A 16010-nucleotide genomic window follows, 5' to 3' on the forward strand; every position below is an offset into this window, starting at 1 on the left:
AAATTCATCTCTACCTCTAAGTCAAACATTTTACCTTCAGAATGCTAATAATGTTCTGCTTGATTTAGCAGCTGAGCTTCTAATGACAGCGTGTATCATTTTCAACCTGTTCAGCCAGTTTTGTACAATGCATCCACGTAACCAAACACACACACACACACACACACACACACAGACACACACACACACATTTGCTTTCTCTCTCTCTCTCTCTCTCTCTCTCTCTCTCTCTCTCTGTCGCTCTCTCTCTTTCTCTCTCTACTCACACTGAAATGAAAATACAAGATAGGTAAAGTATATTCTGTGTAAAACACAGAACAGAGCAGACATGTACACATTCCACAGGATAGACTTGTAGACACAGCACAGAACAGGCTTAAAATGGCTTTTGTCTTTTGTGCCTACTGTATGCTTGGTTCTCTAGATTTTGTTGAGTTAGATAAATAATTCGAGTGTTTTTGTATTATTGTATTCTGAAGCAAGACATAGGGTAAAATCTTTCATCTAAGCGTTGTCCATCAATAAATGAGAATTTTCAGATTCAAAGAATGTGAATGAGACTTTAATTAAAGAACCGAGATGCTTTATCTCCATATTCACATTTATTCTAACAGGTTATTCTGAAGGTTAGGGTTAGATGAGTTAAATGTTAGTAACGAGTTTGCACAAACAAAGCTTAAATCAATTTGAATGAGTTTTCATAGTGTTCACAACTAACGTTAACTCTTAGATTTCATACACTTTTCTGACAATAATTTTGAGAAACTGTTGATCTTTCCTCTGAAAGTTTATTTTCACATTACCAGTTTTAAGTAATATCGTTCATTGGGCGTTTCTCCTGTGTTTAGTATTGCTTGTTTAGGGCACTTAGTTTTCGTAATAAATCACTTTTTTGACACATTACCATTCGTGTTATATAAGGTCTGATTCCATGAGACCTTCCATGAGGTTGTCATGATTATAAATGACATATTGTATGACATTCCTAGTGTAGATACAATCGTTTTTTGCCACAGAACTTTTGTATAATGAACTGCTTTCTCAACGTAACCCTTGTTAAACAATGCATATTTCCATACAGGGTAGTTGTGCCATAGCTTAACCTTTTCTGTGTGAAATAATTAACTGCTTTCATATCATTCTGAAGTGAGTGGAGTAAACCTTGCTAACCTCATCCCTCAGTTTCAATGACTGTCTCAAATGTTTGCTAATGGATATCTTTTGATTATATATTTTATATATTTTAAAGTGACATTCCTTAACAGTCAAGACAATGTAACTCATGTATAGATTTATTTATAAACACTCAGCTTTTCCTAGCTGAGAGCGTATGTATTGTGAAGGAGCACAATGCTGCAAATAATGTTTTGATGGATTAATGATCCGATTTTAAATGAGACATAAAGCTATCTCTGGTCTCTCTTTACCTGTCTACCCCTTTTCCATGACCTCTAACCTTCCTTTTTAATAATAACTCAGAGAATTTTACAATCTGTCCAGAACAGTCACACACAGTGTGCTGCTCCTGGCATATGTCTGAATGTGTGAGTGTGCGGAGAGAGAGAAAGCCTGGCGTAAGCCACTGGTTTGTCTCCAGAGGGAATCAGTGGTGTGTTTAGGGTCTGGCTGAGGTCTGTGGTTCTGGTTCTCCTGGCTGCTGTTCCACTTCATATGTTTTGACAGAAAACCAAAAAATAAATATATTAAATAAATAAATAGAATGAAGGCAGACATTCCTTCCTATGTTATGTTTCAGCCAGTAGTTTGGCAAGAATCATGTCTTCCTCTATTTTCAACAATATCAATCATTTCACAGCTCAAACCATTAAACCAACCAGAAGGTCACACACTGGGTCATCTTTACATCTAAGTGTTTTTAACAAGGCTAAAAAAATCATATATCCGCTTATATATAACTCTGATGTTCAATGTTCAGGTAATATTCTAGAGCTGTGTATATGATCACAGATAGAAGATGTGTAGTGATAGATTAGATCAGTTCACCAGATCAGGTATGTGTGTGTGTATGTGTGTGCATGTGTGTGTGTGTGTGTGAGAGAGCGAGAGAGAGAGAGAGAGAGAGAGAGAGAGAGTGTGTGTGCATTCATACATGCAGGTTTATGTGTAATGTACAGCAGGTGGGCTAAATGTGAAGTTCAGGTCTACATGTCTTGGCTGGTTTACAACCATCTCTCTCCTCAGCCCGACTGGGCACGCCATGCTACCAATGTGAGTCAACATTTTCACTGTTCAGCTCGCCGCAACGCAACACAGGATCATCAGTCACCTGTACTGTGGAAAACCCCTTCAGCTGATGCCCCTATACCATACTGATGCATTCCTCCACACATTGAGCCAGGGGAATTCATGGTGGTGAGTAATATCCTTCTAAAGAAGGGAACTTTGTGCCTTATCTAAAGACTGGAATAACAAAAGTAATTAAAGAACTTGTTTTACAGCTGTAAAACATTTTCCTTTGCTGATCTGAATGGCAGACATACCACTCCTGACACTACAGCTAAAGAAAAGAAAAGAAAAGAAAAGAAAAGAAAAGAAAAGAAAAGAAAAGAAAAGAAAAGAAGAAGAAGAACACTAATACTGTGCTAATTAATAAATAAATAAATAAAACTAAAAATCTGTCAAGATTCTAAAGATATTTATGGCTACAGTCATTCTTTTAAAAAAAAGAAAAGAAAAAGAAGTGAACAGAAATGAATCTAATATGAATTTTTGTTGGCAATAGTGATGACTTATTTTATGTGCACTGATTTGAATGTTTCTCCTGCAGTGCTGTCCACGAATGACATTTGATAAATTTGTGCATGAGTGTATAGACAAGCTGCCTTTATAGAGACACAGGGCCTAACTTCTATGCAGCTTTCACCAAATCGCCCAAATGACAGACGACCAACACTACACACTCACATGGGGTTCAAACATTCTGTAGTACTCTTATGTGAGATGTGGATATGAAACTCTCCCTGAAAAGCAATGTGAACACCCAAAACAAACCTATGTTCTGGCTCACTAGCACCCACACTGGGGCAGAAATAAGGGATCGTATTTATGGATGACTGGCAGAGGGATCAAAAACTCTGTGCACACAATGTGACACACTCAAGCTACCTCTGTTCACCTTAAATCTAGTCTACTAAGTCTTAGCCTGATCCCAGCTTAGCTGTGTGGGTGTGAGTCAGCAAATGTGTATATTCACTCTGTTTTTATGAAATAGTGTCTTTATAAATGGCACTGCTTTACTATATGTAATGGCGAGACTTGACTTTTATAGGTTTGTACTGGTTTTGGATTTCTTCTTCTTTTTTAAATTTTATTCTTTCTCATCATCATTTACTTAAAGGAACATGTTTAGCTGTTTTGTCAGTGGGGTATCACTGAAAGAGTCAACACCTATGGCTCTCTTTTTTTCCAGTAGGGTGTTGCTAAAACAGTTATCAGCACTGTAACTTTAAGCTGTTTCACAGAAAGGTCACCTTCTTAGGAGATTTGGATGGCTTTTGCTTTGGCTTATCAAAATGAAAACTGAATCCAGGAGGGCTGCCACACACACTTAGAATGACAGGGAGAGAGAGATATTGTGTGATGAAGAGGGAGAAACAGACAGACACACAGAGGAAAAGAGAGAGAGAGAGAGAGAGAGAGAGAGAGAGAGAGAGAGATTGTTGTGATATCAGAACATGCAATCTCCTTTTTTCCTTAATTTGAAAGTCAGGGTTGGACTCTTCTCACTGATAGATACCGTATTTGCCCTTCTGAGGAACACACAAGGTTTTCATAAACTCATTAATCTTGAAAGGAAAAACTGTCAAAAACACACACTGCCTATATCCCTGACAGAAAAAAGGCAAGTCCAAGGCCTTGATTTTTGGTTTGGCGTAAAACAATATCACACTGCCTCTAAATCCTGTGGCCTTGAGCTTTCGAATGCCTGGATTTTTACCATTGGCTGATTCGTTTGACAAAGACAACCCGTACTAACGCAGCAGAGGACAAACCCTCATAGAATGTTTTCAGCCAGTATTGATGAAACTCTATTTACCATTTGAGTTTTCATAGAATCAGTCACACTTTAAATCATACTGCAGTATACACTCTGTTACCAGTAAACTGGGTACACCACCCTGTTCATGTACACGTATAACTCACGCTGACAGTGAGTCATGTGGTCATGACTTTTCAGTGAGTTAGGCAGACAACCATCAAAAGGTTATCATTTCACCAAACCTTACAGTGGATAATCTGTGCCATTTCTAAGATTTGTTGTTGACAGTAGCGTGACAAAATAAATAAATATATAAATTCATTAACTGATAAACATTTTAAAAATTAGCTGTAGTCCTGTAGCTGAAAACAGCTCATTGACTAGTGAGGTTCAGGAAAAAAATGGTAAGAACCATGAGAGAAAACAGCCAGGCCACAGACAGGCAAATAACGGTGCAGCACAACAGTAGTGCGCAGTGTCAGGAGATCATTAGTATGGGGTCATGCCACACTTAGCATGTAATGGGACTCGCCTGTGGCTTGTCTTGGAGCTGATTTGTGAGTCACCTGGAATGAAATAAATAAGGGACTTTTACAGCTGAGAGAAGATACAAAATCCTGCACTGGATTGGCTGACCACAGGTACCTGGTGGGTGACCCACAAAATATGTGGTTTGCGAGTGAAAATTTCTTTTGCTTTTATTTTGGGGTTTGGATCTTGTCCATTACAAGGAAAGTGTGGGTTGGATGCAGATTTTTTTTTTTTTTTTTTTTTAAAATCTGAAATTTGTATCAATATCTGTCATAATTTTCTACCACAACACATTTTTGGCAAGCTACTGCTCCACACTTTGGCATGAGTTTTGTTGAAATAGTTTACAATAAGAAGACAAAGAAGTAGCTTGTAGAAAATATCAGATTGTCGACAGTTCTTTGAAATGTCAGAAGTCGGATATCTGTAAAAATTTGGTGTCATGATGGATGACCAACTTAACTATATCAAGGGGTCTGCAGCTTGTTAAAAAAAAAAAAAAAGTGCAGAAAAGTGTATGTGGCAGCTGCAAACTGGGCATGTCCTCATCAAAGAAGCACAGTGATACAATGTTTCAACCATTATGAAAGCAATAAACTGACACTCTGCAAAAACACTGAAGAGGAAAAGATGATGAACTGGGGTTTCATCCCAAGCTGGACTTGGACCTGCTTGCAGATGAAACTGAAATGGGAAGGGTTCACAGCAAGTCACATGCAACATCCTGTGTAAGACAGCCCCCCCCCCCCCCCCCCCCCCCCCACCCGAGAGAAAACACAAAGCCATTTCTGCAGCTTGGAAAATGCGTCTGAGCAGTGTTTACAACAGAATGCCAGAAATGCATTTCTGTGCAAGAAATGGCATTTGACCAATATTTACAGAATGAAGAAAGGTCTTATCTCACCCTTTCTTAAAGACTTGAAAGAGAAGTGTAGATATGCACAACAGCATTCTCCTTGCCCACCTCCCTAAAAGAGACATTGTGCAACAGTTTATACGATGGCCAAGATGTTAGGGACACGGTTGCACCGCAGGACAATGAAGTTTAAATGTATATCGAATTCAAGGCATCGAAGAAAGAACATTTCAACATCATCTGCTTGTAGAGAAACACCGCACAGTTTTTAGCAACTTGGCATGTATTGTTACTGCAATTCTCTTGGTGTCCATATGAAACATAGTGCATGAGAGACTGTTCTGCAGCTGGATTTGTAATCTAAGAGCTGAGTCAGCAAAAACCAGAGACAGCAGATGACATTCTTTTCCAGTATAGTATTATGAACAAATACTAAGTACTTAAGATGTTGAACATGATATTGACGTGACCATTAAAGACTGGCTGGGGAAATCTGTCACTGATGTCTGCTAAATGATTCTACATTGCAAATGTGGCTGCTTTGCTGCTTGTAGGAGTGCATATGCTAATTACCTGCGTGCAAATTTGAGTAGAGAACATTTTGGATAGGATATCAGGGTGCTCTTTCTGTTCGGTTTAGTGATCTTCTTCAAAATGCTAAGATACTCTGCAAAATATGCAAAAATAAATACAAGAAAAGCTGACATTAAATATGTGTGAATATTTGTGCAGCGTTGGGTCAGGTTGTGTGTCTTGGGTTTGATTGGTTTATAGAAAATATTGGCTCTATTTACAGGTTTTGGCCTGGTACAGGCTGTGTTTGACTGACCAGAGCAGCAAGCTGCAAGTTGGTCGTTCGGCGTGGTATCACGAGTCTGCACAGCTTTACACAGATGGATTTGCCGGCCAGTAAACACAGACTCGACAGCTGAGTCACAATGAATTAGTACAAAGGCTATATACACAAATGGACAATACTAGCCAGTCGAGAAAAACAAGAGGGTACAACCAACATATATCAGTTTTACACTTCTAATTTTGGTAAATCACTGAAACAACACAAAATTATTTGAGAGGCGGAAACAATAATTATGTAGAATGTTTTTGACTACCACCATGTGACGCTAGCGGTGTTTGCCGTTACTGTGTCGGGGTGGATAGGGTGCTCTGTTGCCCTCTCTCTCTTGTTAGGTGTTGAGACTCATTTTGACTAGATCGCGGCTCATATTGAGCTGCACACCTGTGCAGGAATTTCATCACACTTCAGTTCTATTACACCTCACACAACTGTGCTACTCAGGTAATTTTGGTTGTCAACTTCCCACTATACTTACCCTAAAGAGTAAAATGGTTGTATGTATCCTGACTGCTCCTCTGTTTATTGTTTTCTTGTCCTGTCCTGTGTTTATTTCACCCACCTGTGACCTTTCATTGGGTCAGTCAGAAAATCTTATTTAGTGTTGGGTCTCTATGGCTAAACAATCTTACTAGTGGTCTTAAGAGTGTTTTTAATGTCTCTAAATAAATTCTGTCGTGTGTTCTGGTTTTCTGGGCTGATGTAGGTCAAGGAAGACAAATCCTGCGTGGATGGGGATTTATAGGGATCATGTTTTGTGTGGTTGCTAATTGTGATGGGTAGTGTTGCATTGTGAAACACGCAACTCATTGGTTTGTGTCATGGAATGGGCAGTAACACTGTGTGATCACAGGAAGCACCGCTCCTATGACATACAAAAAAAAACTCCAGCAGGCATGCAGTCAATGACAATGGAAAATTGAGTAATGGAACAAACATCACCTGGTCCGATGAATTCCAGTTCCTGTGGCGTCATATTGTAGGAGTTTGGCATGAGTGGCATAAGTTCATAGATCCATGCCGCCAGGATTCAACAACACAGACTGGTGATGGTGGCCTAGTGGTACCAACTAGGCTACATTTGAATGCTTCAGCATGTTTGAGTATTGTCATTGACAAGGTAGACTCCCACGGGGTACAGTCTTCTTACTGATACTTCCAAAAGGATAATGCACCGTGTTACAAAGAGCATATTGCTTCAGAATGCTTCCAGAAATCAGAGCAGGGTAATCTGAGTGGTCTACAGAGTCCCCTGACCCCAACACCACAGAAAAACTCAGGATAAGACGGAAAGGGCTGTTTACATGAATCAATGTAGCATGATGCCAATACAACTATGAGGAGCCAAGTGAAAAGAATTATACACATGGTAGGACAAGTAGCACTAATTTATGATGCACATTTGGGCCACGGTAGTCATTTGAAAAAAGTCTTCAAAATCATCATGAAAGAGTAGATTAGATTGCACAACTGTGCATGTAAAGTATTTTTGTCATTTTAATTTTAACTTCCTGTTGGACAGCTTAGTGTCAGCAGAAGCTCAGAAGCTGCTTTTTCAGGTTTCGAGATGTTTACATGGTAGTGTTTAATTGGCTCCACACCTTCTAACTAAAAAGGTAAAAGTGCATTGCCATTGAGAAAGATAGAATTTCTCCCTTTTGATCTGGAGCTTCTATCTCCGGTTAGAAAGTAGGAAGCAGAGGGAAAGTACCAGCAGGTTTGGATTGGACAGCATTGGCCATACAAATATGAGTGACAGAGTCATTGTTTGAAAGCCAATTGTCTTGCCATGCCATCTGCACAGGTTAGGTGTTGAGGTGAGGAGTAAACAATGTCTGCTGTTTAGCTAGCATAATAATGGAGGACTTGGTAGTGTATCCCCAGTACTATTAAATACATAAAATAAGAAGAAGAAGAAGAAAAAGAAGAAGAATGAGACAACTACAAGAACATGCTAGATATGTTAACAATTCCATTGCCCATAAAAAGTAAATGTGCTTAAAATTGCATAGCTAGTGCCACTAAAACAGCCTACCAAGATATGAGAGACAGTTTTCATGAGAGAGAGTGTATTTAACACACACCCCTAACCTGGCACAAGTATAAGGCAAAAGTGACAAAATTCTGGTGGTTTACATAAAAGGGGAGGGGCAGACCTGAGGAAAAAAGACAGCATGGAGGAAGAGTGGGATACAGCGAAGACTGCCACTCAGTCCAAAAGAGGACAGTATTTACCTCATGCTAAGAAGCACCAGGGCTTGACTGATCTTTATAAGGACGAACTGGTCATTATGACCAAACAGCAGACCTGTAGGCACAATCTGAGATCCATACATTTACATTTAGTCATTTCCCAAATGTTTCTGCCCCAAATTGCTTACAAAAGAGCAGCACGTCAGTGCCAATGTTATTGGCATCTGAATTAAGGTGGGAGGTAAAACTGTAATGTCTGTATTGCAGTGAGCTGCTTAGCTTGGAAGATAATATCATTTCAGACAGGGAGACAAAACCTGCCTAAATGAAGTAGTGTCTGTAAATAATAGGAGTTTATTTTACTCCCGCATGTTTTTGTGAACTTGTAATCCTCTGTTATTTGCCACCCCACCCTGACCACCCATTTATGCTCTCTTTTGCTCTGAATTATTCTTTTGACGCATGGTCCCATTAACTGGAACAATCAATGTGATGTAGTGTGCCTTTTGTGAAATCTCAAAGCTGTGTGTGTAGACCACCAACAAATGTGCTAAAATTCAAAAAAGGGGAGGTGCACATGAAGATGCTTGTAATGACACCTTGTCTCACCTCCACACCAGTTTGATGAAACTCAGCTACTGTCTGTGACTGAAAGCAGAGCAGCCCAAAGTTAAGAGCAACTTCATGAATGCATTAGCCAAGTGTCATATCAATTAAAGGAAGTCAAACTGTCACACCAGTTACAAAGGATTTCAGAAACAACTGTAAGTAAATGAATGACCTTAAAAAGGAGTTTAATATACTCTTGGCAAACACAAAGGCTGAGAGAAACATGACCACATAATATGAAAGCAACACAACATCCCATTTTTATTTATTTATTTATTTTTTAAAGTAACATGAGCATGTTAGTTGCAGGTCAATGGGACACTTCAACTGTTAAATACCTGCGCTCTATAACTGAATCACTTACTACCATTTTCAACTAGAGGGCACTGGTGTAGCTAACTACACCCGCTCCTATTTTTGAGTGGAACAAGGATTACACCAACAGGAAGACACAAGTCAGTCAAAGCAAGTGGTTGGGTAATAAGTCACAACATTACTGTTCCAATGTTAACAAATACTGTTTAAACACACAAAAATTGATGTCCTTTCACTTACATATGATACAGAGGACAATGGGAAGAGGTCACCCGTTCACAGTAATAAAACCTAGGGATAGAGACACACACACACACACACACACACACACACACACACACAGACAGACACACACACGCGCGCGCGCGCGCCAGCAAGGGCCCAAGACAATAACGCGAGAACAACTCTATACAAAGCAGTAATGGAATGCGTTAGTGGATCAAGCTGGCATTAGGTGAAAATTACACTAAAACCAAGGCCGGCGCAGAATGACTAACAGATTAGAAACGAAATTAGTCAAAATACAGAGGCATTCAGGTTTAGACCTTGTGACCAACCGTGTGCAAGCAAAGGTGTCGACAATAAGCAACCAGCTAACGTGATCAAGACTAGACAATAATTCTTAACAGTAACTCTAACGCGGAGATTTAGCCCGCCAACGCTAAAAAGCGAGGGAGCAAGAGGATATACGACGCACACTCATCGGAGATATTAAAGGTATTCGGCCGCTATTTTACGATAAACATTATCTATACAGGCTAAACAAACCCACCAAGAGCCGCTACCAGACAAGGAAACACCGAAGCTGACCTGCTGGCCGTTGCTAGACTGAGACACTTTAGGAATACCCTTGCTCCCTTCACAAAAACTGTTCTTTCTCGCAAATTCCATCTCGCTTTTATACCGAATCAGCAGAGCGCAAATTAACGGGAAACAGCAGGGATTGGCAGAACCGGAAGAACAGGACCGAATCAATCAGGAGAAACACCAATCAGGAGCAGAAGTATGGAACATAGCATTTAGTGAGGCACACCCACCAGTTAAAACAATAAGCCTGTGCGCATACCGCAGCAAAACATGTGCTAGTATTTACAAATCAGCACTGCAACCCATGTGCTCAAGTTTACAAATACGCATGCCGGATTTCCACAACAAATGATGTTCAACAGCCCTGTGAATTATGTGCGTTCACTTCGCATGGTTACACAATAGAAGTTCATTCCTGCATGAAAGTAATTCATGCAGTCTGCATCTATATATGTCACCGGAACACCTACACATTTGAAAACGTATTTAATCCATGCCAGTTTGCTAAAGGTTTTCCATGCTCAAGAAATTCTCCTCTCCACTCTTCTAAAACTCTTTCTTCTTTCCTCTGGTAACAGTAAATGCAACCATCTGAATTGCAAAATAAATCCTTTAATATAATTGTTTCCGTTTGAATTTTAACACTGTATATCAGTTTGGTACAATCGCTGTTTGGCACAGAAAGTATTGTCCTACCTCTGTCATGGAAGTAACTGTATTGGTATAGCAATTTAACAGCATGAAAAATCACGTCCAGGCTGCATGTGTTAAGTTGTTAAAATGGTCAGATAAAAAGGCTTGGATTTAATATTTATAGTTCAATACATTGCTGTTGATGTTCAGTTTCAAAATTCGTGCTAAACAAGAGCATATCTGATGTGAATCAAACGATGTAGATAAACATGAAAATGCTCTTAGTCTACATGTTTTTTTTCAGTCACCACAGGCTATCAGAGGCATTCGTTCCTATAAAACTTCACATTTTACCAAGAATGTATTTTCCTAAGAGTGTATTTTTGTTCAGTTTAATTCAGAACGTCTTTTTCATTCAGTTAGAGTGCATTCATACAAGGCAGAACCGTGACAGGCACTAGCTTTAGTTTTGGGGAACCTAACATTGTCCTAATTTCGATTTTATCAATTTGGTGGTTAATCACGGGATGCCAAAGACCTTGGAAATACATTTTTAATTGTCATTTTACTAGAAAGGTAAAATGACCCCAGATTCAATCCCCCAGATTCAATATACTTTTCCATTGTGGTCATCCTTGTCCCTTTGAAAGAAAGTTCACTCACTCCTCCTCTTTTTTTTGCGATGGAGAGGCATGATCTAAAAATTAGTCTATGTTTTAAGTACCGGTGTGCTTACATTCCACATTTCCACTGTACTGTTTCTTCCATCGCCCCACTCGCCACCCCATGCGCTACGCAAACTTAAAATTCCCATCACTTGTCACATGGTTACGCACCACACAGTCAAAAGTCATAATTTCTGATATTCACGCTGTCAACTCAGTACCTCAACGGACAGACTCTGATCCATATGGAGGTCAATTTGAGTTTTGAGGAGAATGTCGTACTGGCTGTAAATGTAGTTAGGGAGTGCAAACGCGCTTGGTTAACAGTTCTACTTCACATAGCGTTATAACACCCAGGAGAAATTTTGGAGAGATCAGAAGAACGCATTAGTCCGCAGCAAGCATTCTTTGAACTCCTCTCTCATTAGGGCAGTGCTGGCAACCCAACCAGAGCCTCAAGACGACAAAACTACTCAAATCTCAGCAGTCGAGTCTCTGTAGATGTCATTCCTGTGAGCTCAGGAGCCGAAAACAGTCTCCTTCACAGCACACACAAACCTTTACAACACACTGCTCCTGAGCTAGAGCCATGTAAGCTCCGTTGCTCCATATCTTCCTATACTCCCATCCTAATGTTTCCAAATATAGCCTATAGTTAGTCTCCTGACATTAGCTGTGATCAGCAAGTTGTGAAAAGTGCTGATGATGTTATGTTGGGCTTGTGAGTCCTTCTTTGACCTACACAACAATCAGGCTTATTCATAAAGTTCAAAAATACGTTCAGCAGCCAGAGACTGATGGAAAAGCCTACATGATTATCGTTATTATGGTGCTTTGCGCATATTTTTTTTTATCGTTTGGTCTTTCATGGTTGCGTAAACTGGAAAAAAAGATTAGCTCAGATTTGTTGTGTTTGATTTCATCATTTTGTGTTTCTGAACTCTAAAGAGGGCAGTGATGCAAGCAGTCCTTTCATGGATAAGTTTGTATCGATGGGAGGAGCTTGTGCAGCAGAAATTTTACACTCGTCCAAATTTAAAGTGAATGCTATGGGAGATTCTAAAACTGGTTTCTGTAGGTTACATTTTAGTTCACTCTGTTTTATATTCCTTACCCCATGTCGATTCAGGTCTGCTAAAAGCACGCGATCCAGCCAGTGTAATAATTTCCATACTGGCCAATGAGATCACAAAACTCACAAACACTAAATCAAAACCGGGGGAACAACGAGTCTTCAATAAAACGCCAAGGACCATCCAGAGGGAAGGAAGAAAATTAAAACCATCAGATAGAAAATATACCGTAAAGGCTACGTCTGTTATTTCAACTTTTATTGGCCAATGAGGCACATACAATGATATATGTTTGCAACCATATGCATACATGTTCAAACGTTCAAAGGTAATATTTGTATGTTTATTTATCTAACATACTATGGGGTGAAGTATCGATATTGTGAATCGCACATGTAAATTTCATATATTTATTATCATACAGATATATCGATACATTTCGTGCTGTAGCAATTTTACTTATACAAAAAGCATCACTGAATATCTTAAAAAGATACGCGCTGGCCTTCAACAGATAATACTTGCTGATATTGATCCGAGTCCATAAAAATTTCTCCACATTATCGGCACCTTCCAGACGCGAGAATCCATTCGTTTCCACATCACAGGTGCATTTCTGGAATGTATAAGGCTATTCGTCCTATCAGGAAAAGAATAAAGGTCACAAATTTGAAATACTCTTGAGTTACGTCGAAGGTATCATCACTGCATACTGTAAATTTACAGAGAAAATTAAATCATGTTGATCAACCTCCCGATATCATTGTAGAATTGATTTACAATTAATTAGTCCTCTACCTGGGTACTCGTCTCTTCTTATGACACAATACAGTGCCCTAAAATTATAGGATTGTATCCTCATTAATTTCATTCATGTACTGAATTAAAAAAAGAAATGATACACCATGGCGAATTGGAGTGCATGTGCTTGAAAGAATAAAGAAGAAAATCTGATCACCATAAAATGCTGAACTAGTTCAGTTGAGTTATACTGCTTTGGCTTACATAATGGTTCGACCTTAAGTTCTAAACCTGAAAAATATATCAATGACATTCGTATTTGTTTATTAATACGAATTCTCTTTACACCATTAGCTGTAATGTTTCCTGTTTCTTTACTCGACTCATAGGGCTATTTGTTACGTCTCTTTAAGAGAAATTAGATTTGTTTTATGAGAGATGGTTAGTTTGGCAACGTGGAAAATCGTGAAAATCAGTCGGCCCAAAGTCTTGATAAGAAATGGGTTTACCATTTGCAATTTGGGGTTCATTTAAAAGCATTTTTTATTTATGATTCTATAATTTACAAACCACTTTGGCATTTATTTATTTATTTATTTATTTGTTTGTTTGTTTACTTACAAAAGACGACCAGTTTAAGAATGCCTTTCTTTTCAGAGGGTCATGCTTTCTTGAATGGCTAACGACCCTTCCGACCTTCAGTCTAATTTTCTATCAAGAGAAAGTATCCTGAAATTGCCTTAAAGAGTGCTTTCAGGGACAGGACGAAGTTTTAAATTAAATATTCCCTGCTGGATTCTCATTTCTATTGCATGGCACATTTTAATAATCCTCTTTGATTTAACAGAATTTACGATACTATCTTTTGACTCTTGATTGGGGAGTTCCCTCTACTCCCATACTTCCTTCATTGTCACGCTGAGTGTATGTGCTTGGGTGTTGTGCAAAACGTCAGAATCTCAATGAATATATTTCTAACATAAAATGCTGGAAGTCAGATCATCCAAAATGTAAAATCATTTTCCTGACTATTTATGGCTTCAGTCAACTGACTATTTATGGCTTCAGACAACTGAAGTCATTTTAATTGGCATTTGTGTCAGTCATTTTAAGAGCGACACGAAAGCAATCTAAAAGATGTCGGTAACAGAGGCCTCTGAACATGTCACAGAGCCGATTGAACAGCTTTCTAAAAAAAAAAAACTTGAATACACACACGCGCGCGCGCACACACACACACACACGCACTCATTAGTGTTTAATTTCTTAGTACAGAACACACAGACACATCTAGTGCTATTAAAACAAACAGACAAACAAACAAACAAACAACAACAACAACAAAAGCAAAAAAATCGCTAAACTGTAAACACAAATTCGCAAAAGTTCTTTTAATGCCGTGAAAACAAAAGATGCTTACTCTTGTTTCTTTTGCGTCATTTCTGCCACTTGATAAAAATTACTTTGGATGATAATATTACCAATCCATCATTATCCCTTTCCCCCCACGTTAATCGAACTTAATTTACGATACTCGATAAACAATGCCAATTTGCCCTGGATAAAAATGACTGCCGGTTAAGCAGCAGCGGCGGCAGCTGTAGCATCATCGTCATTGGTATTGCAGGGAGTTACCGGACATTTGTTTGGTTTATAATTTCACAGAAAAATATTTTCTAATATAAATCAATTCATTTCTGGGTATTCACTTGTTTAATCCTTTAGCAAACTACTAACAACACACAACAACATGAACCTTGTCCCTAACCTATTAGGCACACAGGAATCTTTCCTTTTCATCTTATACAGTAATTGCAACATTTAACTTATCATGCTTGCAAAAACGTTCATTCTTTTCTGAAACGGTTGTCGCATACCACAGATCTAAAAATCAGTGGCCCACAGTGTGCTATGAAGAAGGCAGAGATTTAGTTAGTTTGACTGTTACGGTAGCAAAAAAAGACACTATATTTGTCTTCAGGGTTACGATATACTAGGCCTACGTCATGTTATTTTAAACTAATTGTTTCTAAAAGAAAACTTGTTTAAGCACCTGTCCGTCCGAGGAAGATCAAGCTTACCTTCAAATGCCACACTGAATCTTTAGTAAATAGATTTATGTAGCCACAGACGAGGGTCGACAGTCTTTCTTAGTGTTTCCCAGGTCTCTCTGCCACTCCGAATCCCACACGTTGATTCCGGACTGTAGTTCCAGATATATCCAGATGAGGGAGACCGATCTTTTTCCTGCCCTCAACTCAAATTTGTTTCTTTGCATTGCTATCCCTCGCTTCTGGCGCAACTTTTTCCTCGAAGAATGTACAATGATTTGACGATGAACCTATTAACTAACAGAGATAATATTCGCCATTTTAGCTTTTCAGGGGTTTCTGTTTGATCAATCCTTAAAAATCTTTGAACAACGTAAATCTTGAATAATCTTTGAAACTGAACTCTGATCACCGGAGTAGGCCACAGTGCCTTCAAATAACCTCCATTTAACGACAGAACTCTTGAGATTTTGAGGACAGTCGTGTGCATGCTTTTGTTTTAATCCTATGCCGGTTTAGATTCGTGTTGTAAGCTGTGCTGATGTTTTCCATGTGTGTTCAGCTTCTAGACGTGTTCTGAATTGCCCATGACAAAGAGGACAGTGTCACTGCTCCTTATTACCGTTGGGTCAACTGTAAACTTTTACAAGTGACATTTTGCGAGCTAGTAAACGATACTT

Source organism: Chanos chanos, chromosome 1, assembly GCF_902362185.1.
Source record: "Chanos chanos chromosome 1, fChaCha1.1, whole genome shotgun sequence".
NCBI classification, from domain to species: Eukaryota; Metazoa; Chordata; class Actinopteri; order Gonorynchiformes; family Chanidae; genus Chanos; species Chanos chanos.